Genomic DNA, 24,210 nt, shown 5'->3' with positions numbered 1-24,210 from the left:
GGGAAAGAGGCGGGCGCTTAGTTCTTTACCAGGCTCTTCTTTGGGGATTTAGTCCTATTAGTTGCCAAACTTGGAAGCATTTTTCCTTGGTCTTGTTTGACACCAAAATGGTCTGATTCCATTTCTACTTCGTTGTTCTTTCCGAAGTAATCGAGAGGAAGGAGAACTCTGAAGTTCACTATTTCTGTACGAATCCTGGTCCTATCACTTGGGGTTGTAGGATTTGGGACTAATTGCTTCATCTCATGAGCTCCGGTTTCTTTATGTCTCCAGTGGAGGATAACAACCCCTAAACATTCATTCTCACTGGGTTATTTTGAGATCTAACAGGATAATCTGTTAGATTATCTGTATGCAAGAGCCCTAGAGAGTATAGAGAGTACAGAGGATGGACGTTGTTCGTTCTGCTCTTTTGGGGTGGGCAAAAACTTTGTCCTCAACTGTACAAAATACAAAGGATATTAAATATCTAGACCTGCAATGGATGGGGGGAAACAGGGACTCCATTTTCCAACTAAAAAAAAATCAGGCAGGTTGGTTTGGCCCGCTTCCTTTCTGCATGGCTGTCTGGTGTCCTGCGAGAAAGTGTAAGGGGAAGTAATAGAAAGTGAAAGCCAGCGGGATTGGCTTCTGTTTTGGTTGGCAATTTGTCGGCTCTTTCCGTTATCCCTGCAAACTGCTTGGGCTAGGGATACTCAAGACCTCAGCCTTTCAAACAGTAGCTAGTCATCCCGATCTGTTTCCTTGGATTCAGGGTCCAGATTATGGAATTGGGTTTGAGAGCAGAATACAAAGGACAAAATGGCATCCTCAGGCCCCCTTACAATGGGAAGGATGCCCCAGGCTATCAGGAAAACTGTCCTTTTAAGCCGGATTCTCTCAATGCGCCGAAAATATGGACCTATTTTTTTTCCTTTACTTTTTAAAAAATTGTAGTAGAATATACATAACATAAAATTTACCATTTTTTTTTTTTTTTTTTTTGTGCGTTCCTTTTTTTCCTCAGGACTCAGTTGCCCAGTCTCAGCTTTGCATCTGGACTAAGCATTAGCCTGCCCTCTAGTGGTGCTTTCAGACACGTATGTATACATGCGTCCAATGCAGAGCTTAGGTTGTCCAAGGACGCAGCTTGAAAACCTCACTGCAGTATTAGAAGGAGTGCTTCAGCTGCTTTCCAGTAAATACAGTAGGTGGAGACACACACTGTAAAACTGGAACATACTCAACCTTGTTTTCATTGGGCTCTTAGAAGATCGCTAGGCACCCAGAATTATTGAAACTAAGTTTGACCATAATTTATTTGTGATGCTTCATATTTCATGCTTGTTTTTTTTTTTTTTTTTTCTTGAGTTATGCGGGCCTCTCACTGTTGTGGCCTCTCCCATTTGCGGAGCACAGGCTCCGGACGCGCAGGCTCAGCGGCCATGGCTCACGGGCCCAGCCGCTCCGCGGCATGTGGGATCCTCCCGAAACGGGGCACGAACCCGCGTCTCCTGCATCGGCAGGCGGACTCTCAAGCACTGCGCCACCAGGGAAGCCCCAAAATTTACCATTTTAAGTGTACAAATCAGTGACATTAAGGATAGTCACAATGTTATATAATTAAACCACTATTTCCAGAACTTTTTATCATCCCAAATGGAAACTCTGTACCCATTAAACAATAACTCCCCTTCCCCCTTCTCTCCCCAGTTCCTGGCAACCACCATTCTTTCTGTCTCATTGCATTTGACTACTCTAAGTATCTCGTATAAGAGATTCGTATACTACTTGCCTCTCTGTGACTGGCTTATTCATTCAGCGTAATGTTGTCAGGGTTCAGCCATGTTGCAGCATGTGTCAGAATTTCATTCCTTTTTAAGCCTGAATAATATTCCATTGTTTGTATATAACACATTTTGTTTATCCATTTATCTGTTAGTGGGCATTTGGGTTGCTTCTAGCTTTTGGCTGTTGTAAGTAGTGGGTATACAAATATCTGTTTGAGTCCCTGTTTTCAGTTCTTTTGTGTATATATCCAGAAGTGGAATTTTGGGATCATATAGTAATTCTATGTTTAACTTTTTGAGGAACCGCCGTGTTTTCCATAGCTGCCACATCATTTTACATTCCCACCAGCAATGCACAAGGGTTCCAGCTTCTCCACACCCTTGCCAACACTTTTCTTTTTATGTTTTATTGGTTATACACATCGTAATTGTGGTTGTAGTTTTGATTTGCCTTTCCTTGATGAGTAGTGATATTGAGCATCTTCTCATGTGCCTATGGCCATTTGTGTATCTTCTTTGGAGAAATGTCTATGCGATCCTTTGCCCATTTTTAAATTGGGTTTTGGTGGTTGTTGTTGAATTGTAGGAGTTCTTAATGTATTCTGGATATTAACCCCTTATCAGATGGGTGATTTGCAAATATTTTCTCCCATTCCCAAGGTTGTCTTTTTACTTTCCTGATAATGTCCTTTGATGCACAAAGTTTTAAATTTTAATGAAGTTCAGTTTATCTTTTTCTATTGTTGATCCTGCTTTTGGTATCATACCTAATAAACCATCATCAAATCCAAGATCATGAAGCTTTTCCCCTGTGTTTTTCTTCTAAGAGTTTTATAGTTTTAGCTCCTACATTTAGGTGTTTGATCCGTTCTAAGTTAATATTTGTATATGGTATAACATAAGGATCCAGTATATTCTTTTGCATGTGAAGATCCAGCTTTCCCGGTACCATTTGTTGAAAAGACTGTCCTTTCTCTGTTGAATGTTCTTTGTACCCCTGTTGAAAATCATTTAACCATATATGCAAGGGTTTGTTTCTAGACTCTCTATTCTGTCCCATTGGTCTGTATGTCTGTCCTTATGCCAGTATCACATCGTTTTGATTACTGTAGCTTTGTAGTAAGTTTTGAAATCAGGAAGAATGAGTCCTCCAACTTAGTTCTCTTTCAAGATTGTTTTGACTGTTTGGGATTCCTTGAGATTCCATATGAATTTGAGGATAGATTTTTCTATTTGTGCAAAGAACACCATTGAGATTTTGATAGGGATTGCACTGAATCTGTAGATCATTTTGGGTAGTATTGCCATCCTAACAATATCAAGTCTTCCAATTCATGAGCATGGGATGTCTTTATGTTTATTTAAGTCTTTAATTTCTCTCAACAATACTCTTTAATTTACATTGTACAAGTCTTTAGCCTCCTTGGTAAACGTAATCCAAAGTATTTCATTCTTTTTAGTGTTGTTGTAAATGGGATTGTTTTCTTAATTTCCTTTTCAGATTGTTCATTGCCAGCATATAGAAATGCTGCTGATTTTTGTTCATTGATTTTGTATCCTGGAACTTTGCTGAATTTATTATTTATTCCAACACGGTTTTTTTGGTTTTGGTTTTGTTTTGTTTTTTTGTTTTTTGTTTTTGTTTTGTTTTTTGGTGGACTCTTTAGGGTTTTCTGCGTATAAGATCATGTCATCATTGAAGAGAGAGAATTTTACTTCTCTTTCAATTTGGATGCCTTTTATTTATTTTCTTGCCTAATTGCTCTGGCTGGAACTTTCAGTACCATATTGAATAGAAGTGTTGAAAGCAGGCATCTTGTTTTGTTCCTGACCTTAGGGGAAGAGTATTCAGTCTCTCACCATTGAGTGTGAGGTTCACTATGGGTTTTTCATATATGGTCTTTATCACGTTGAGGAAGTTTCCTTCTGTTTCTAGTGTTGAGTGTTTTTATCATGAAGGGGAATTGGATTTCATCAAATGCTTTTTCTTAATCAATTGAGATGCTTGTGTGGTTTTTTTCCTACATTTTATTATTGTATTATGTTGATTAATTTTGTAAGTTGAACCATCCTTGCATTTCATGAGTAAATTCCACTTAGTCATGGTGTATAAACCTTTTAATATGCTGCTAAATTCAGTTTGCTAGTATTTTGTTAAAGATTTTTGTAACAGTATTCATAAGGGATATTGATCTGTAGTTTGTCTGGCTTTGCTATCAGGGTAGTGCTGATCTTATAGAATGATTTAGGAAGTATTTCCTTCTCTTCATTTTTTTCGAAGAGTTTTAGAAGGTTTGGTGTTAACTCTTTAAGTGTTTGGTGGAATTCACCAGTAAAGCCATCTGGCCCTGGGCTTTTCTTTGCTGGGAGCTTTTTGGTTACTTATTCCGTCGTCTTTTTAATTATAGGTCTATTCATATTTTTTATTTCTTCATGAGTCAGTTTAGTTACATCGTGTGTTTCTAGGAATTTGCCCGTTTCATCTAGGTTACCCAGTTTGTTGGCATACTGATTACTACTTTAATTGGTTTAATCGTCACAGTTCTGAATTCAGAAAGCTCATGGTTGTGAACTCATTTCTGAAAAATGTACATTTGGAAATCACATGACTTTCCTCTTGGAATTGAGAGCTCACTGGCCTTTGGAGTTTCCTTGCATTCATTTTAAGAAACAAGAGTTACTGTGAAGCCACAATTTTGATTCCATTGGAAGCTTTTTCCTTTCTTGGCATGCGTATCTAGGAGCTCCTGATTTTTCCACTCGTATAGTCCTTTTCCTGCTTAGAAAGCGAAGTTAGAATTTTTAGTTGACTCTTCGATTTCCATGCAGTGGTGTCAATGGTGCATTAGCAGTAGGTGATGAAATATTGTTTGGTTTGTTTCAAAATGGGTTATTAGAGCTAGTAATCCATTCCTTCAGCAGAGGTGTACTGAGCACCTACTGTTCACCAGTGATTCAGGCACTGGAGGTACCACAGTGAACAAAGCACAAAGTCTGTGCCCCAAGCAGCTTCCATTTAGTTGGGGGCACAGATGGTCATGCAAAATACATCTAGTGTTAGATGGAGATGGTGTTATGAAAAGGAAAGAGAGATGGGGAGTACATGGTGCTCCTATTTTACTCTGTAGCTCTAGCAGTTTAATTTCTTTATTAAAGGCAACAGTGTTTTCAGATTTAACATGGCTAATGATACCGCCTGCCTGGCTTATCTTATCTGGTCTTGATGACAACCTTGAGAAGAAGGAAGAAGGAGGGCTAATTTATAGGTGGCAGCACTAAGGCCAGTAAATGGGAGGCGGTTTTATTTGTCACATAAGGAGGAGGTATCCCAGGTGAGTGCTGCGGTTAGGAGGGACCATGAGAACAGGTGGTGGCTCTCTTTATGCACTGACTTGGGCTGGTTTCTCAGAGGCAGGGTGGGGGCAAGTTGAGAAGCTTTCCTACATAATTTCTGGTTCCTTGAGGTTTTATGAATTACATCCCCAAAAAACAATAGTGGAAAAAGAGTACAGGCCCAGGACTTCCCTAGCAGTCCAGTGGTTAAGAATCCATGCTTCCACTGCAGGGGGCACAGGTTTGATGCCTGGCTGGGGAACTAAGATTCTGTATGACGCATGGTGTGGCCAAAAATAAATAAATAAATTTTAAAATAAAGTAAAAAAAAAAAAGAGTATAGGCTCTAAGTCCAAGCTGCCCGTATGTACATGCCTTAATCCCTACTGATTAAGATCCCAATTAGTCCTGATTCTGGCCCTTCTTCCCACTGACAAGGATGGGTGTAACCTTATTTGCCACAGTTCTTTTTTTTTTTGGTATTTTTTTTATTATGGTAAAATCTATATGACATGAAATTTGCCATTTAACCATTTTTCATTGGCATTAAGTATATTTACAATGTTGTGCAACCGTCTCCACTATTTCTAAAACGTTTCATCACTCTAAACAGAAACTCTGCACTCATTAAGCAATAACTCCTTATTCCTCTCTTACCCCGGTGCCTTGTAGCCTCTAACCTACTTTCTGTCTCTCTGAATTTGCCTGATGTAAATACCTCATATAAATGGAATCTTGCAGTATTTTTGTTCTTTTGTGTTTGGCTTATTTCACTTAGCAAAAGTTTTCAAGGTTCATCCATTCTAGTATGTAACAGAGTTTCATTCCTTTTTAAGACTGAATAATATTCCATTATATGTACATACCACATTTTGTTTATCCAGTCATCTGTTGATGGACGCCTTTTGGCAGTTGTGACTAATGCTGTCATTGGTGTATTGGTGTACGTTTTGGTGTATAAGTATTTGTTTGAGTCCCTGTTTTCAGTTCTTTTGGGTATATACCTAAGGAGTGGAATTGCTTATAATTCTGTGTTTAACTTTTTGAGAAACTGCCAAACTATTTGCCAGAGCAGCTGTGACATTTTCCACTATTACCTGCAATGCATGAGGGTTCCAATTTCTCTACATACTTGCCAACACTTGTGATTTTCCTTTAAAAAAAAATAATTATAGCTCTCCTAGTAGGTGTGAAGTGGTATCTCACTATCGTGTTTTTTTTTTTTAATTTTTATTTATTTATTTTTTGTCTGCTTTGGGTCTTCGTTGCTGTGTGCGGGCTTTCTCTAGTTGCGGCGAGCGGGGGCTACTCTTCGTTGTGGTGCATGGGCTTCTCATTGTGGTGGCTTTTCTTGTTGCGGAGCATGGGCTCTAGGCTCGAAGCCTTCAGTAGTTGTGGCATGCGGGCTCAGTAGTTGTGGCGCACGGGCTTAGTTGCTCTGTAGCATGTGGGATCTTCCTGAACCAGGGATCGAACCCATGTCCCCTACATTGGCAGGCAGATTCTTAACCACTGCGCCACCAGGGAAGTCCACTATTGTGGTTTTGATTTGCATTTCCCTAATGATTATTGCTGTTGAGTATCTTTCTATGTGCTTATTTGCCATTTGTATATGTTCTCTGGAGAAATATCTACTCATGTCCTTTGCCCTTTATTTTATTTATTTATTTATTTTTTTTGGGGTCCGCGGGCCTCTCACTGTTGTGGCCTCTCCCGTTGCGGAGCACAGGCTCCGGACGCGCAGGCTCAGCGGCCATGGCTCACGGGCCCAGCCGCTCCGCGGCACGCGGGATCCTCCCGGACCGGGGCACGAACCCGTGTCCCCTGCATCGGCAGGCGGACTCTCAACCACTGCGCCACCAGGGAAGCCCCTTTGCCCATTTTTTAATTGGGTGGCTTGTCTTTCTGTTGTTGAGTTGTTGATTTTTTAACATACGCTGGATATTAAACCATTATCAGGCATGGGATTTGCAAATATTTTTTCCCATTCTGTGGGTTGTCTTTTCTCTCTCGGTAGTGTCTTTTGATGCACGAAAGTTTTTAAAATCTTGATAAAGTCCAAATTATCTTTTCTTACCTTTTGTTACCTGTGTTTTTAGTGACATATGTAATCTCCACAGTTCTTGAGTGACGTTACTTTTGGGATAGATGCCTGGCGAAAAGACAGTCAAGGGTCTAAAGTCTGAGTTAATTTTTCAGTCCGCAGTTATTTCTTGTGGGACCTGTGAGTGCGGAGGAAGTACGGCCTGCCTACTGCCGGCAGATAGGAAGCAAGTGGTCTCCTCCCTCAGGGAGGAAGTGGTGCCCCACTTTTAGTTCAGTCTTCTGATGTTAGGACGAGGCCTCTGTGGGACAGACTCCAGGGTCGAGCGCTGCCTCATCCTACCCCTGTTGATGGAGAGTACCTGTCTGCCCCATGGGGTGGCTCCCTGCTGGCCCCCTAGACTCTGTGCAGGTCTTTCATTGATACCTTCTGTGCACGTGGTTTTGCAGGAGGCGTCAGGGTTTCGGGCATGAGGTTGATTTTCCTCATGGTGTTATCCTCCTTTCTTCCCCCACAAGACTATAAACTTATAATTTAGTGTAGTGTGGAGGAATCAGTGCTGAGATTGTGACAGATGGACTCAAAATTATAGTCATGAAGTTTCTGTATGTTATTCAGCAGTAAAGCTCCATCATGGTTGTGCAGCTTAGCAGTTTTACAGAGTGCTTCCTTGCTAGCCCACCTGATGCAACTGATTTGAGAGGGGGCAAGACGAGAAGAGGTTCAGGTGCCCAAGGTTATGGAACATAAGTGACTCTCCTGGATTCCAGCCCAAGCAAGACCCCCTGCTAGAGGGAGCTTTTATGCAGGGACAGCCCTGCTTGTAGCAGCATCCTGTAGGTCAGCCAACCCAGGTTGACAGGTGGAAAGACCACATACGATGCTCGACTGTGCTCCTGGGGTTCATTTCCTGGGAAAGCCAAGCTGGGTCCAGGGAGGCTTCATGGGAAGGCAGAGTGGAACATGGGCTGAGTTGTGGTGGATGGGACGGGGAAGGGAGTATTAAAGTAGCTGGAGAGGAATGTTCCAGGGGAGCAGTTCAGAGATGGGAACATTCAGGGGCACAGAAGGGAGAGTGGGGGATGCTCCAGAGGGTTTGACAGCAAGCAGTTGGCAGGGATTGGGGCAGGGATGAGGTCTGAAAGTGCTGCTGGGTGCTTTGGTGGCCAAGTTCTGCAGGAGCCAGGGCTTGCAGCTGCAAGGGCAGCCAGCTTGCCCGGGCACATATTTCTGTACTGCAGTATTTGAACCTCATTTCTTGATGCTCATCCAGAAGTTCCAGGCTGGGTGAGTAGGTGAATAGTTCAAGGCTGTAGGTGAAGTTCTGTGGCATCTCTCTACCATGCCATCCAGCAGGGCACTGTGAGGCCACTTTCTTTTCTGACCTCTTCCTCAGCAGCCAAATGGTGGCTTCTGAAGGTGATTCACTTGGCACAAACACTTGCCCCTTGGCTGTTGGCTCTACCGACATTTGGCCTGGATTGGGCTGTCTCTTTCTGCCCTGAGACAGGGAGACTGGTTGTCGGCCTGGCCAGCCCCTCAGGGGTTGGGTGTGATCTCGGGGCCAAGGTCTGGCTGTCAGCTTTCAGGTTCAACAGCAGTTCCTGTTTTTCACCTGGCTCTAGAGACCAGAGCAGCACTGTTCAGTGTTCTACATATAATCTGTGCTGTCCAGTACCATAGCCACAAGCCACATGTGGCTCTTGAGCCCTTGATGTGGCTAACAGGACATTAACTTTATTCCATTTTAATTAGTTTACATTTGAACAGCTACACTTGACTTATGGCTGTCTTATAGGATAGTGCATCTCTGGAGGACCTGCTTCCTCTAGTCCATCTCATAAGAGACCGTGTCTCTACCTAACTCCCATTTATTGAGAGCTAAGAGGGAGAGGGCAGGTGGAAACCCAGGGGACCATCAGATCAGCCTGGGGGGCCTAAAAGTCCAATGTGCTACCCGTTGCACCACAGAGCCAGGTCTTGGGGGGCCTAGAGTTGGGGCAGAGGGCTTTGAAGTTTTCAGTCTTCGTGGCTGGTGTCTCCAGCACATGCATATCCCTGACCTTCTGTGTGTGCATCCAGTGCAGTTAAATGCTGACCATTCAGCAGTACGGTTGTGGTCTTCACACTCAAGGAACGTGCATGTGGAGAGTGGGAGCAGTGCCAAGGCAAAGAGGGAGCACGTTGAAACTTTCTGACTTTGGTGCACCGGGGAAGGTCCTGGCCAGATAGGGGCAGAAGAGGGAGCTGGAGGGAAGGGCTAGCAAGTGGGGGGTGGGGGCAGAGTAGGGCAGTGAGGGGGGCGGTGGAGGAGAGCCCAGTGAGCTGGGGGGAGTCTGACATGTCCATGTCCTGATCACCGCTCAGGAAGTTGTCTCTGTCCCCACCCCATGTGGCCACACCCCATGCCCAAGAGCCTGATTGCTAAGTCACTTGAGGAGGTGACTGCCTCTTGCAGGTTGGCAGTCACAACATTTACACGGCCGTTTGTGACAGGATCTCGTGACTTGTTCAGTCCCCAAAGCAGCCCTTTGAGGTAGGTGTTGCTTTCTCCCTATTTAATAGACAAGGAAACCTGAGGCTGAAGGGACCTCTCGTGCCTGTGCTTTGCCGTGTTGCCAATCCTGGGTGGTCCCTTAGGCCCTGTATCCCTCTCCACTCCTCAACCCCAGGTGCTTGGGAACAAGCGGCCCCCAGGAAGGGGTCTCCTTCCCATCACACACAGAAATTGCCATCAGGCTGCCTGGTGGGGGCTGCCTGGCATAGCAGAGAGCATCTGCTTTGGAGCCAGGTAATGTGGTTCAGATCTCAGCTCCATTCATCACATCTTTGGGATAGAAGCAGATCTTCAAAACTCTGAGCCTCCCTATCCTAGACATGGCTTCTGATCTCTTCAGTAGCTAGGAGCCCAGAGAAAGAGGTCCAAGAAGTGTCCAGCTCAAGATCTTGCCCATGGGCCTTTTATAAACATGAGTGTCTGTCCTTTATCCTCTGCCCTCTTGGAAGCAGGGAAGTCAAGCGGTCCTCCAGCCCTCTCTGCTGAGTGACAGTGGGTGGAGCCCGCTCTGTTTCCAATGGAAGCAAAGAGGACATCCTCCTGGTACCCTGGCTTTACTCAGCCTAGCCCTAATTCCTTGAAGGTGGAATTCATTTTTAGTGCCAAGTGTTAGATTAACAAAGTGGATTTGCAGAGCTGCAACCTTGACGAGGTTTGCAGTTCCCATTCATCTTAAGGACTGACCTCTTCCCCACCTCTGCTCAGACCCTAAGGTCTTAGAGCCAGTGAGAGAGAGAACCTTGTGGGTGGGAGGTTTGGGCTCCCAACACAGATACCTGTTGATGAACCAGTGTTGAAACTTTGGATTCAGTCATCCCCTTGGAGGGCCCTGACTTGTTCATTTGTAAAATAAAGATGTTGGTTCAGTCAGAGGTCCTCAGACCTACCAGTACATCAGGATCACCTGGGGAGACAATTTGCAATCTCTTCTCTGGCCCCATCCCAAACCTCCTTTCAGGATCTTAGAATCAAAGCATTTTTAAAGTTCCCCAGATGATTCTGATACAGCATTTTTCTGGAAATCTCTGATCACTCCCCTGACATTCTCCCTTGACAAAAGGAAGTAGAACATCTCCTTTCCCTGGAGCATTAGCTGCCCTTTCTGACTGCAGGAACTCTGCAGCCAGCTACCAAACAAGTATTATTGAGCACCAGCTGTGTGCCAGGCCCTGGGGATCCAGCCTGTGAATAAGACTGCCTCCCTGCCTCCAGGGGCTTCCATGGGAGGAGTGGGTGGTTAGTAAAGTACACGTAAACAGGGAAGATAACTTGTGAGGGCTAGGATGGGGGTGTCACGCACGCTGCACAGCTGCCTTCGGTTGGGAAGATCTCTCTGAGTGGGAGATTTGAGATAGAGCGGGTAGGAGTGAGGTGGGGGAGGGATGGGATGCCAAGATCTAGGGAAGAGCAGGTGGAGCTTGGCTTGTTTCAGTGGCAGAAAGAATCCCTGTGTGGCAGGAGTAGAGTCAGAGGTTGGGGGCGTAGGGTGGGCATGAGAGTGGAGAGGCCCTGGGAGGCTGGGGCCGCAGGGGCTGGAGCCTCCCTCTGAGGGGAGCCACTGGAGGCCTGAGCGAGCACCAGTGCCCTGCCCTGACAGTGTGTGGCGGTAGGAGGCTGCTGCATTAGCCCAGGTGTGAGGCAGTGGCCCTCGGACAGGGTTCCGGGACGTCCTGACAGATGGGCTGTGGGGTGAGTGATCTGAGTGGATGGCGGGGCCTGTTCCTGAGATAAGTCCAGGGGACAGTGGTCTTGAAGGGGAAATCAGGAGTCCAGTTTAGGTCACTTTAGGCCTGAGACGACTATTAGACATCTCAGTGCAGAGACTGGCAGGCGGGCATCTGGACTGCTGAGAGGTGCTTGTGTAGTAGGATTTGAAGCTGTGGGTCTAGATGAGGACCCCTGGGTTCAGAACCTAGACAGCAAAGGGGGAGAACTGGGGGCACCACCAGTGCCCTGAGGCTCGCCCTGTGGGCGTTTCAGAGGAGTTGGCGGAGGGAACTTAGAGGGAGGGGGCAGTGGGGCTGGGGGAAGCCAGGTGAGGACTGGGATGGCTTTGGGCAGGACAAGGTGGCAGGCGAGCTCGGTCCAGCTGTTTTAGGGAAGTGTGTGTGGGAGGGGAGGGTGCCAGTGGGGTCCAGGTCGGCTGGATAGGGGTGCAGCATGGCAACCACAGCCTCACTGTGAATTGGGCCTCCTTTCCACTGTAGCAAGGCCTCACCGGACCCCAGCGGTAAGACTCACTGGTCTCTCAGGAGAGGTAGCACAGGCTGAGGCAGTGCCCCTGTGGCTTGGCTCTCTGGGCTGGCCCAGTGTTGTGGAGCAGGCGGCCTTCCTGCTTCCTTCTCTTTTTTTTTTTTTTTTTTTTTTTTTTTTTTTTTTTGGGTCGCGGGGCCCCTCCCCGTTGTGGCCTCTCCCGTTGCGGAGCGCAGGCTCGAACCCGTGTCCCCTGCATCGGCAGGCAGACTCTCAACCACTGCGCCACCAGGGAAGCCCGCTTCCTTCTCTTTTGCCCTTACCCATCCCTGTGGGTGGGCAGGCCCTGAGGGCTGCCTCCATTTGAAATGAGTGCTGCCTCTGAGTCAGGCTGGTGGCTTCTCTGAGGTTCCCTGCACCAGGGTTGCCTAGGCAGATTGCATTTGCCGCCTTGCCTGCTACTCTGCTAACTGTGAGACCGATAGGTAAATCTCCTCGTGTTCCTGAGCTTACACTTTTTCAGCCGGCCACGGTAACCCCGGCCCTCCAGGATGAAGATGAAGTGGGGTGGTCGGTGCAGAAAGGTGTTGAGAAATGAGAAGTGTGTATGTGCGTTTATTTCTGCTGTACTCTTGTTCTACCCCCAGTGAGGACCCCTTTACAGTCAGGGACTGTACAACGTCACACAGGACTGCCCCCCCTGGAGATGGGCACAGAGGAGCCTACCACCTCATGGCTGAGTCCCTTGGAGCCCTCCCGATGGGGTGGAACTGGTGCAGCCTCCCCCTTGGAGCTGTGCAGGGAGGGGCTTTGCCATGGGCTGCAGGGAAGAGAACGAGACCTTCCCTCAGCTTGCTCTGCTAATGTGGGGAGAAGCTACTGAGCTGGGCAAAGGGTGAACCTCTTTTTAAGTTTCCCGGGAGGGTAGGGCTTCCCGAGGTAGATGCACAGCTGTCTGGCTCCTTTACGGTTTAGCTCACCTGCGGTGGCTGACGCAGCCTCATGTAGCAGAAGGGACCCTGGACAGGAAGCCAGAAGACAAGATCCCTCTTTCTTGCTCCTCCACTGCACTGACACAGTTATTCAGGCCTCAGTTTCCCTTTCGGGTGACTTCTGTGGCATTACAAGATGTAAACAGGTGTTCTCAAGGCCCCACTGAGGGGGGACAGGAATTGGAAAGCAAAGGAATCTTGAAATTCAAGCTGGTGTGTAATCTTTCTGTTAGCTTTTGCAACAAAAGAATTTGTGTGACCTTGATGGTGAATCCCTCAGTTGTATTCGCTTGTCTCCTAGAGACAGGAGGGTGTGAGGGAGTGTGCTTCCCTCTTGATGTCCAGGTAGCTGTCTTCTTGGTGAGCTTGGGGGCCCCGAGATATTCTTCTCTTTGGAGAACTTACTTCTTACTGTCATCTAGACAGAATTAGTCCCCGCTTTAGGTTTTAATGATTTATTTTTGGTTTCTAAATGGATGTCAGTTTTTCTGTTTTAACAACAATGAAATGGCACTAAAAATTTAAAAAAAACAACTCTTAATTGAAGTATATTATACATAAAGAAAAGTACACAAATCAGCTCCGTTATTTTCACTAAGTGAATACACCCATGTAATCAGTAACTCAGATCAAGAAACGTGGCAGCATTCCATAATCCCCCTCCTGCCCCCACCCAGGTGCTTACATCTCAAGAGTAATCAATCCCTTGGGACTTTTAACACCAGAGTGGCTTTTCTTACTTTTGAACCTTATGTAAATGGATCATACAGCACATACTCTTGTATCTGGCTTCTTTCATTCATCATTACGTGTGTGGGCTATTTTATTGAGTGTGGCTTCATTCTTATTGCTGTACAGTATTCCATTGTTTGCATACACCGCATTTTATCCATTCCACTCTAGATTTTCAGGGTGGGGCTATTATGGATTATGCTGCTATACCCAATCTTGTGTATGTCTTGGTGAATCTATGTACATATGTCTGCTGGGTGTATGCCTGTGAGTAGAATTGCTAGGTCATAGGGCATATATAGGGTAGATACTGCCTAACAGTTTTCCAAAACGCCTGTACCATTTTACACTCCCACCAGTGGTGTATATGAGAGTTCTCTCTAGCACCTTTGTGGTTTAAATTTGCATTTTCTTCCTAACTAATAGAATTCTGTATCTTTTCATATGTTTACATGAAGTACCTGTTCAGGCCTTTTATTGGATTGCCTGATACTTTTTCCTGTTGATTTTTAAGAGTTTTTTATTCCAGTCCTGGGTGAGTCCTTTGTTCTGTACGTGTGCTGCAACTGTCTCTTCTACCACCTCTGGGCCTTCACTTTTCTTGCTTTTAATTGCATTCTTTGATGAACAGAAGTTCTTCATTTAATGTAGGCCAGATTATCAATTTTTCCCCCTAAGACCTTCTATGGCCTACTTAAGAATATGGTTGCATACTCTGGGTCATGATGATATTCTCTTATGTAACATTCTAAAAGTTCTACTGTTTTACCTTTCACCTTTAGATTGCCAGTCCATCTGGAATTTATTTATTTTTACATGGTGTGAGGTAGAGGTCAAGATTTTTCCTCCATATGGATATCAGTGACTCAGCACTACTTATTATTTGGCATTTGTTTTTTTAGAAAGAAGACTGTTTCCTTGTGAATGGTTGGCATGCAGTGTCCTTGATAAGCCGTACTGCTAACCTCCCACATCTTGATAATAGTTGTAGTTACTATAATAATAATAGTAGTAACTAATTTTCTTTTTTTTTTTAATGATACTGAGTTCCAGTTCATGCCAGCCCCTCAGTAGACAGGCAGATCCTTGGGGCAGGGACAACTCAAACTTATTTTAACAAAGCATTTAGATATTTCATGCCATTGGCAGTTGTCCTGGGCGTTCTTTGTCCCATGACTCTGAGCCCCTTGGCTTTGTGCACCAGACCACGGACTCACACAGAGGGCAGGGACCTGCTGAGCCTGGCTCCCCGAAGCTGCTTGGACTTGCCATCTACTCTCTCCATGTTCTGGACCAACTGACTGGGGTGTTCTGACTAGAAATATGAGTTTCCTAGAACAATTGCTTCTAGGTCAGCTGTTTCAAACTCGGGCTGTATGTTTTTTTTGTTGTTGTTGTTGGTTTTTTTTTTTTTTGGCGGCCCGCGGGCCTCTCCCTGCCGTGGCCTCTCCCGTGGCGGAGCACAGGCTCCGGACGCGCAGGCTCAGCGGCCATGGCTCACGGGCCCAGCCGCTCTGCGGCACGCGGGATCCTCCCGGACCGGGGCACGAACCCGTGTCCCCTGCATCAGCAGGTGGACTCTCAACCACTGCGCCACCAGGGCAGCCCGCTTCCTTCTCTTTTTTTTTTTTTTTGGCGGCCCGCGGGCCTCTCCCTGCCGTGGCCTCTCCCGTGGCGGAGCACAGGCTCCGGACGCGCAGGCTCAGCGGCCATGGCTCACGGGCCCAGCCGCTCTGCGGCACGCGGGATCCTCCCGGACCGGGGCACGAACCCGTGTCCCCTGCATCAGCAGGTGGACTCTCAACCACTGCGCCACCAGGGCAGCCCGCTTCCTTCTCTTTTTTTTTTTTTTTGGCGGCCCGCGGGCCTCTCCCTGCCGTGGCCTCTCCCGTGGCGGAGCACAGGCTCCGGACGCGCAGGCTCAGCGGCCATGGCTCACGGGCCCAGCCGCTCTGCGGCACGCGGGATCCTCCCGGACCGGGGCACGAACCCGTGTCCCCTGCATCAGCAGGTGGACTCTCAACCACTGCGCCACCAGGGCAGCCCGCTTCCTTCTCTTTTTTTTTTTTTTTGGCGGCCCGCGGGCCTCTCCCTGCCGTGGCCTCTCCCGTGGCGGAGCACAGGCTCCGGACGCGCAGGCTCAGCGGCCATGGCTCACGGGCCCAGCCGCTCTGCGGCACGCGGGATCCTCCCGGACCGGGGCACGAACCCGTGTCCCCTGCATCAGCAGGTGGACTCTCAACCACTGCGCCACCAGGGCAGCCCGCTTCCTTCTCTTTTTTTTTTTTTTTGGCGGCCCGCGGGCCTCTCCCTGCCGTGGCCTCTCCCGTGGCGGAGCACAGGCTCCGGACGCGCAGGCTCAGCGGCCATGGCTCACGGGCCCAGCCGCTCTGCGGCACGCGGGATCCTCCCGGACCGGGGCACGAACCCGTGTCCCCTGCATCAGCAGGTGGACTCTCAACCACTGCGCCACCAGGGCAGCCCGCTTCCTTCTCTTTTTTTTTTTTTTTGGCGGCCCGCGGGCCTCTCCCTGCCGTGGCCTCTCCCGTGGCGGAGCACAGGCTCCGGACGCGCAGGCTCAGCGGCCATGGCTCACGGGCCCAGCCGCTCTGCGGCACGCGGGATCCTCCCGGACCGGGGCACGAACCCGTGTCCCCTGCATCAGCAGGTGGACTCTCAACCACTGCGCCACCAGGGCAGCCCGCTTCCTTCTCTTTTTTTTTTTTTTTGGCGGCCCGCGGGCCTCTCCCTGCCGTGGCCTCTCCCGTGGCGGAGCACAGGCTCCGGACGCGCAGGCTCAGCGGCCATGGCTCACGGGCCCAGCCGCTCTGCGGCACGCGGGATCCTCCCGGACCGGGGCACGAACCCGTGTCCCCTGCATCAGCAGGTGGACTCTCAACCACTGCGCCACCAGGGCAGCCCGCTTCCTTCTCTTTTTTTTTTTTTTTGGCGGCCCGCGGGCCTCTCCCTGCCGTGGCCTCTCCCGTGGCGGAGCACAGGCTCCGGACGCGCAGGCTCAGCGGCCATGGCTCACGGGCCCAGCCGCTCTGCGGCACGCGGGATCCTCCCGGACCGGGGCACGAACCCGTGTCCCCTGCATCAGCAGGTGGACTCTCAACCACTGCGCCACCAGGGCAGCCCGCTTCCTTCTCTTTTTTTTTTTTTTTGGCGGCCCGCGGGCCTCTCCCTGCCGTGGCCTCTCCCGTGGCGGAGCACAGGCTCCGGACGCGCAGGCTCAGCGGCCATGGCTCACGGGCCCAGCCGCTCTGCGGCACGCGGGATCCTCCCGGACCGGGGCACGAACCCGTGTCCCCTGCATCAGCAGGTGGACTCTCAACCACTGCGCCACCAGGGCAGCCCGCTTCCTTCTCTTTTTTTTTTTTTTTGGCGGCCCGCGGGCCTCTCCCTGCCGTGGCCTCTCCCGTGGCGGAGCACAGGCTCCGGACGCGCAGGCTCAGCGGCCATGGCTCACGGGCCCAGCCGCTCTGCGGCACGCGGGATCCTCCCGGACCGGGGCACGAACCCGTGTCCCCTGCATCAGCAGGTGGACTCTCAACCACTGCGCCACCAGGGCAGCCCGCTTCCTTCTCTTTTTTTTTTTTTTTGGCGGCCCGCGGGCCTCTCCCTGCCGTGGCCTCTCCCGTGGCGGAGCACAGGCTCCGGACGCGCAGGCTCAGCGGCCATGGCTCACGGGCCCAGCCGCTCTGCGGCACGCGGGATCCTCCCGGACCGGGGCACGAACCCGTGTCCCCTGCATCAGCAGGTGGACTCTCAACCACTGCGCCACCAGGGCAGCCCGCTTCCTTCTCTTTTTTTTTTTTTTTGGCGGCCCGCGGGCCTCTCCCTGCCGTGGCCTCTCCCGTGGCGGAGCACAGGCTCCGGACGCGCAGGCTCAGCGGCCATGGCTCACGGGCCCAGCCGCTCTGCGGCACGCGGGATCCTCCCGGACCGGGGCACGAACCCGTGTCCCCTGCATCAGCAGGTGGACTCTCAACCACTGCGCCACCAGGGCAGCCCGCTTCCTTCTCTTTTTTTTTTTTTTTGGCGGCCCGCGGGCCTCTCCCTGCCGTGGCCTCTCCCGTGGCGGAGCACAGGCTCCGGACGCGCAGGCTCAGCGGCCATGGCTCACGGGCCCAGCCGCTCTGCGGCACGCGGGATCCTCCCGGACCGGGGCACGAACCCGTGTCCCCTGCATCAGCAGGTGGACTCTCAACCACTGCGCCACCAGGGCAGCCCGCTTCCTTCTCTTTTTTTTTTTTTTTGGCGGCCCGCGGGCCTCTCCCTGCCGTGGCCTCTCCCGTGGCGGAGCACAGGCTCCGGACGCGCAGGCTCAGCGGCCATGGCTCACGGGCCCAGCCGCTCTGCGGCACGCGGGATCCTCCCGGACCGGGGCACGAACCCGTGTCCCCTGCATCAGCAGGTGGACTCTCAACCACTGCGCCACCAGGGCAGCCCGCTTCCTTCTCTTTTTTTTTTTTTTTGGCGGCCCGCGGGCCTCTCCCTGCCGTGGCCTCTCCCGTGGCGGAGCACAGGCTCCGGACGCGCAGGCTCAGCGGCCATGGCTCACGGGCCCAGCCGCTCTGCGGCACGCGGGATCCTCCCGGACCGGGGCACCAACCCGTGTCCCCTGCATCAGCAGGTGGACTCTCAACCACCGCGCCACCAGGGAAGCCCCGGACTGTATGTTTTAAATTCACTCCTGCTAACACTTGGACCGGGATGTGGTTGCTCCATAGTACTAAGTATTGTAATACAGAATTGAAATGCAATTTGTGTTCTTTATTATTATTTTTAAAATTTTTATTGGAGTATAATTGACTTACAATGATGTGTTAGTTTCAGGTGTACAGCAAAGTGAATCAGTTATACATATAACTGATCAGTTATACATATACATATGTCCACTCTTTTTTAGATTCTTTTCCCAGGTAGGCCATAACAGAGTATTGAGTAGAGTTCCCTGTGCTATACAGTAGGTTCTCCTTAGTTAACTATTTTATATATATTAACGTGTATTTGTCAATCCCAATCTCCCCATTTATCCCTCCCCAACTTGCCCCCGTGTTCGTTTTTTTTTTTTTTTAACTTATTTATTTTTGGCTGCATTGGGTCTTCATTGCTGTGCACTGTCTTTCTGTAGTTGTGAGCAGGGGCTATTCTTCGTTGTGGTGTGCAGGCTTCTCATTGTGGTGGCTTCTCTTGTTGTGGCTCATGGGCTCTAGGCTTGCGGGCTTCAGTAGTTGTGGCTCATGGGCTTAGTTGCTCTGCGGCATGTGGGATCTTCCAGGACCAGGGCTCGAACCCATGTCCCCTGCATCAGCAGGCGGATTCTCAACCACGGTGCCACCAGGGAAGCAACCCCCCACACACCCTCCAACCCCCGCTCACTCCCTTACATCATCGTATCCCACACCTCCTCACACTTCCCCAGCCCCTCCCCACGTACCCCACACAGCAACCCGCCAGACTACACCCACTGTCACTGCATTCTCAACCCTCAGTACCTCCATCCCACACCTCTGCACATCCCATAACTCCCCAAAACACACACATGAACCATACCCCACACCCTCAACACTGTCTCCTCTCCACCCCCCAACACATACAACCCTAAACAGCTGGGAGGGACTCACCATTTCTAGTTGCTAAGCCATTGCAGAGATCTGGGAGACCCCAAGGCAGAGCTTGCTGTGGCTTGGTCACGTCTGGCCCTCCTTCTTTCAGGGCTTTCCCTTACTCCTCGGTGCCCTGGCTTCTCCCCGGTTTTGTTTTTGAGGGAAGCAACAGCTTGTACTCTTGAAAGAATTCCAAGAGGAAAAACAGTTGCTGTGGTAATGAGGCCCCGTGGCCAGTAAAATCCACACTCCAGGGCTGTTTTGATTCAGGGCTCTCAAGAGCTGCTCTGTTTAGAGAAAATGTGAATGGCTGGAGCAGAAAACATTTGTCCTTTCAAGGATGGCACTCCCTCTCCCCCGACACCCTGTGTTCAGGGCGGGGCCACACTCCGGTTCTGGCAGGGCAGTTTGAATACTAAAGGAGAAGCACCTGTGTGTTTGATAGCTGGGAGAGGCAGTCCTTTGGTGAGAGCAGGACTTTCCTGCCCCGGGTCCAGGAGTCCATGACTCCTTAGAGAGTGGGGCTTGAGGCCTGGGCTCTTTGGGGCGAGGCGTAAGTTTCCAAGCCCTTCTTTGCAACCGCTGTCCTTACTCTTATTGAGGAGCGCCAGCTGTGTGCTGGCTTGTGAAGAGCTTGGGGACCGATATCAGTGAGGCTGGGCCCAGTGGGGTGACAGACCCGCGCACACCAGTTATAATACTGCGTACTGCTGTGCATTGCGGAGGGACAGGAGGGGTGTCTGAGAGAGCTGTGAGCCTCCTGGAGGGAGGGCTTGCAGCAGGGCGTGGGCTGCATGGAGGAGGGAGTCCTGAGCCCAGTGTGAATTGCTTTCCCCGCTGTGTCTTATTGGTTGGTTTTGTGCCCCAGGCAGCATAACTGACCCAGCAGAGGTGCTGAGAAAACACTTGAGGAGGGATTGAGTGGAAGGCAGTCTGGAGGCCTGGGAGAAGGTGAGGGGCCAGAGCAGAACTGGCACGTGTGGAGGTGTCTGACTTTGAGGGGAAGCTCCTGCCTCAGTTCACCGTCCCACTGTGGCTAGCTTTCCTGGCCTGGACTCATGTCCTCTGCACATGTGATGGATCTGCCCTTCTAAACTGAGGTCAGCTCAAGGGCAAGGGTTCAGTCCTCCTCTAGATGAAGTGAGAGGAGGGGAGAGGCACGCGTGTGGGGATCTGTCATATGACCCCTTTCAGGGATGGGGTGGGGGGAGCAGGCCTCACTTGGGCGGTAGAATTTCGGGGCCTCACACGGACGGTGCAGGTGAGAGCGTCCGGCCCCACTTTCAGTCATCACCGTGTTGGCGCCTACTGATCGAGGACTTCTCAGTGCGGCCATAGCACAGAGCTGCACACATCACATACACTCCCTCATTTAACGCCCCTCTGCAGTTTTGGAGAGTGCAGCTCTGAGAAGCTCAAGAACTCAGCGTAGTCCCACAGAACAGCTTCCTTGTGTGCTTCTGCCTTCTCAACCTTTCAGCCCAGCACGTGGTTCAAAAGAAAAAAAGGCTTTGCTTCCAGAGGAAATATGTGTAGGTGAAGACCGAAAGACCTTGTTTAAGCGATATTTTCCGCAACAAATAAATGTGCCAATTCTGGCTTGTAGTTTAAATTTGGTTTAATGAGGATTTTATCACTTGGAGATCACACCAGCAAGGAGACAGCTGTCTTACCTTTACTTCTCAGACTGTGACACTCTGAGAAGCAGCTGATCAGAGGTTAAAACAGCTTCTAGTCTCCTAGGAGCTTCAGCGCACTTTGTTGCTCTGTAAACCGCTGACTTGCCTGGGAATTGACTTGTAAAGAATTTGGTTTTTGAACTGGGGTGCCAACGTTGGGACCCTGCGCATTTCAAGCTCAGCTCCAGCTTGGGATGGAAGGATGGTGAGAGGAACCCCAGGCCAGGTGAGCGCCTTGGCTTGCCTGCATCACCCATTGGCCTTTGTGTTGGACTTGGGGGAATGCTGGGACCAAGTCCACAGAACACTTTACATCCTGAGCCCAGCTTCTCCATTTGCAAGCTAGGCATCAGAACCTTTGCCTTGCTTGCATCCAGGGTCTCCCTGTGGATCAGATGAGTCAGGGAATTTAAGAAACTTGGAATGCTTAAAGTGATGCCCATAATTATTGTTAGGCTATTGCTGTAAGTGGTCACAGGAAGCTAGAGTACTTAGTTGCAAGCAACAGAAATCTATTCTGACTGGTTTGTTTGTTCATTTTTGAAAAAAGAGAGAGCCTACCTTGGAGGTTCGCAGTCAGAAAGAAGCCCAGCATTTCACAGGAAAATGGCTTGCTCTCAAGTACTAGACACTGCAGCTTGCTCTGCTACCAATGCCGCCAGAGAGAAGTCTGTGCTGCTGGCGCCTCCCCGCAGCTGGGACAGTGAGTGGGGGGCACTTTATAGGCTGCAGCTGGCCCTTCCTCCCTCAAGGCTCCACGTGGAGCCTTCCCAAGTAAGGGAGGGGCGTGGGCATTGGGCAGCCCATAGAATGACTTGGGAATTGAAGTTCCAGTCACCTTCCTCCATGGCTCCAGGCAACATGATAAAATAGACAACATACCAGTCAAATTGAAGTCCAGAGACCTGAGGTCTAGTTTAGCCCTAGCTCTTGCCCTTCTTGTCCTGTACTTCACTTGGGTCTTTTGTGGTGCTCAGGATGTCTATGTTGTATGAGAGATTTCTGTGTTTCTTCTCATCCTGCCTGCTCTGATCCAGAGCCCACCCACCCTGGTGACCACAGTAGGCACTCAGGCAGCTTGGGGTAGCATCATACAGGTCACTTCCTCCCGTGGGTCAGCCTCTTTGAGAGGAGGGATGTGGTCTGACTCAGAAGCTCCTCAATCGGGCCATGTGGTAGAATCTTGACCTGGGAGTGGGCAGGCTCTTGAAACATTCAGATTCCTGGGTCTTACCGTGGAAGATTCTGATTTGGTCAGTTTGATTTCTAACACCCTCCCTGGGCCACTGGATCTAGTTCATGTTGTACCGGATGATATCTGAGGTCTTTGCAGCCCTAACGGTTTATGGTTTTGTTACTTTTCTCACTTGGTAATGGACATGGTCACACTTCTCTGGCTACTGTGCAGAAAGCACACCCAAGCTTTGAGGCTATTTATTTGAGTTTTGGAAGCATGATGCAATCAGAAACTTCAGTTTAAATGCTGACCTGTCTTTCATTAGCTGTGAACCGTTGAGTAAGTTTCCTTAGTTGTTACGAACCTCGTCGTTCGGGTGGGATGATAACGCCTGATCCCAGGGTAGTTGTGGGGACAAGAGGCCCTGTGTGCCTGAGCGAAGTGTGGGCAGCTTTGCAAGCACAGCATGGTACCGTGCAGCTGGAAGAGTCTATGCCTCCAGACAGACTCAGAGGCAGCTGCCATCTGCCATCCTTGGGGTAAGGAGGTGGCTTTTTGAACCCATATGTGGCTTGTTTTTCCAGTGGCCTCAACCAGTGAGCCCTGCACTTTCTGGCCCTTTCTGAATGTTCTTTATAAATAACACTCTCAGCACATTTTTGCCACCTCCTTGCCTGTCCTTTCACTGGCTTCTCAGTGCTCATGGGATAAAGTCTGTAGCCCATGGGGCAGGCCTTCCTAAGCTGGGTCCCTCCTCCAGGTGCACCTTGGGGGTCTCTGCCCTCTCCATGGACACAAGGCCCAGCCTCAGTACACCCACTCCTTCCAGTAACTCCGCCGCTCCCTGCCATGCCCGCTCTGCCTTGAGGGTTCCTCCAGGTGAGCTGAGGCTTTGTCTTCCCCTCAGCTGTTAGTCACTCTGCATTCCCCTGGCACCCAGGAATTCACGGCCTCGCTGTGTGGGGACTCTCCGTTCACCTGTCTGCTTCCCCGTTCACCTGCCCCTCAAGTCCCTGAGGACAGCAATCACATCTTAGTCACCTTTTTGTCTGCCAGATGAAGACCCAGAGGCACTCTGTAAACATTCGAATGAAGAAATGAAGCAATGTGGCAGGCACATGGACTTGGGAGTTGGCTGGGCTGAGATTTTTCTGAAGGAAAAGCAGACCTGCCCTTTGGGAGGAATTCAGGGGCTCATTTAAATGTCTGCAGGCAGCAGCCATGTCAGCAAGATCAACTTCACTGTGCGTGAAGTCTCCTAAGACAGTTAAGTTTCCAAAATCTGTTGTTCAGGCACGGACTGGGGCTGCTGTGACACCTGTCCCCGTGGAGAAGAGCTGCTCATGTTAGTCGGTCCCAGGCTTTTAATAAGACAGCCGTGTGATGTTGGTAACAGGAGCCCTGACGTTGTCCTGTTGGTGGCTGTTGGAGAACCACTTGGGGGCACCCAGCATCGGTGTGAACAGGCACAGGTGTGTGTGGGGCGTGTGGAAGGGTGTCATTTCAGGGGCCATTCACTGGGGTTTTCAGGCCCTTGCTTGCTGCTTCCACTGGATCCAGGGATGGTGAACACACAGGAGATAGGCTCCCTGGGACCTCCCTTCGGGACTCCGCCTCAGAATCCCGCCCACCAGCCAGAGTTCAGGTGCAAGGGGGAGGCCTGTTTGCTCTTCAGCCCGGATCTGAAGAGGGTCAGACACCAGCGGCGTGTCCTCAGGACCTGAGCTTCCGGGTGGCTCTTCCATTCCCCACAACTGATCGTCTGGGCCCCCCATTCCCCGTGCCTGGTGACTCTGGCTGTCCCCTGTGATGCGATAGGGAGGGGGCTCCAGGCCAGCTCCCCCCGCAGTGCCATGTGAGGCTGTCCCATACCAGGGCAGGGGAGCTTCAGGGACCTTGTCATTTGCCGTTGGGATTCACTTGCTCTTGTTTCAGCTGTGAGTCTAGCGTGGTGAGGAAGTCCTGGTGGTTGTGAGTTCTGCTTTATGGCAGGGGAGACGTTTTCCCCCTCCTTCCACAAAAGGGAAATGGTGGGGCAGGGGGAGGGGAGGGGAGGTAACCTCATCGTTCGCCATCAGTTAAGTTCTTAACTGAAATTTTCACACTGATTATTCAGCAG

At 50.2% G+C, this 24,210-nt stretch overlaps 1 protein-coding gene across 1 annotated transcript in view; it reads left to right on the top strand.

Annotated features, from left to right (window-relative positions):
• CCDC12 (coiled-coil domain containing 12) overlaps positions 1-24,210 on the top strand; it is a 55,167-nt gene that overhangs the window by 5,023 nt on the left and 25,934 nt on the right. The gene's annotated exons all lie outside the window — the stretch shown is intronic.

This window comes from Lipotes vexillifer, unplaced genomic scaffold (genome assembly GCF_000442215.2).
Source record: "Lipotes vexillifer unplaced genomic scaffold, Lipotes_vexillifer_v1.1 scaffold942, whole genome shotgun sequence".
Taxonomy (NCBI): Eukaryota; Metazoa; Chordata; class Mammalia; order Artiodactyla; family Lipotidae; genus Lipotes; species Lipotes vexillifer.
Note: the sequence above shows the minus strand (reverse complement) of the source record. Positions and strands in the feature narration are given on the sequence as shown.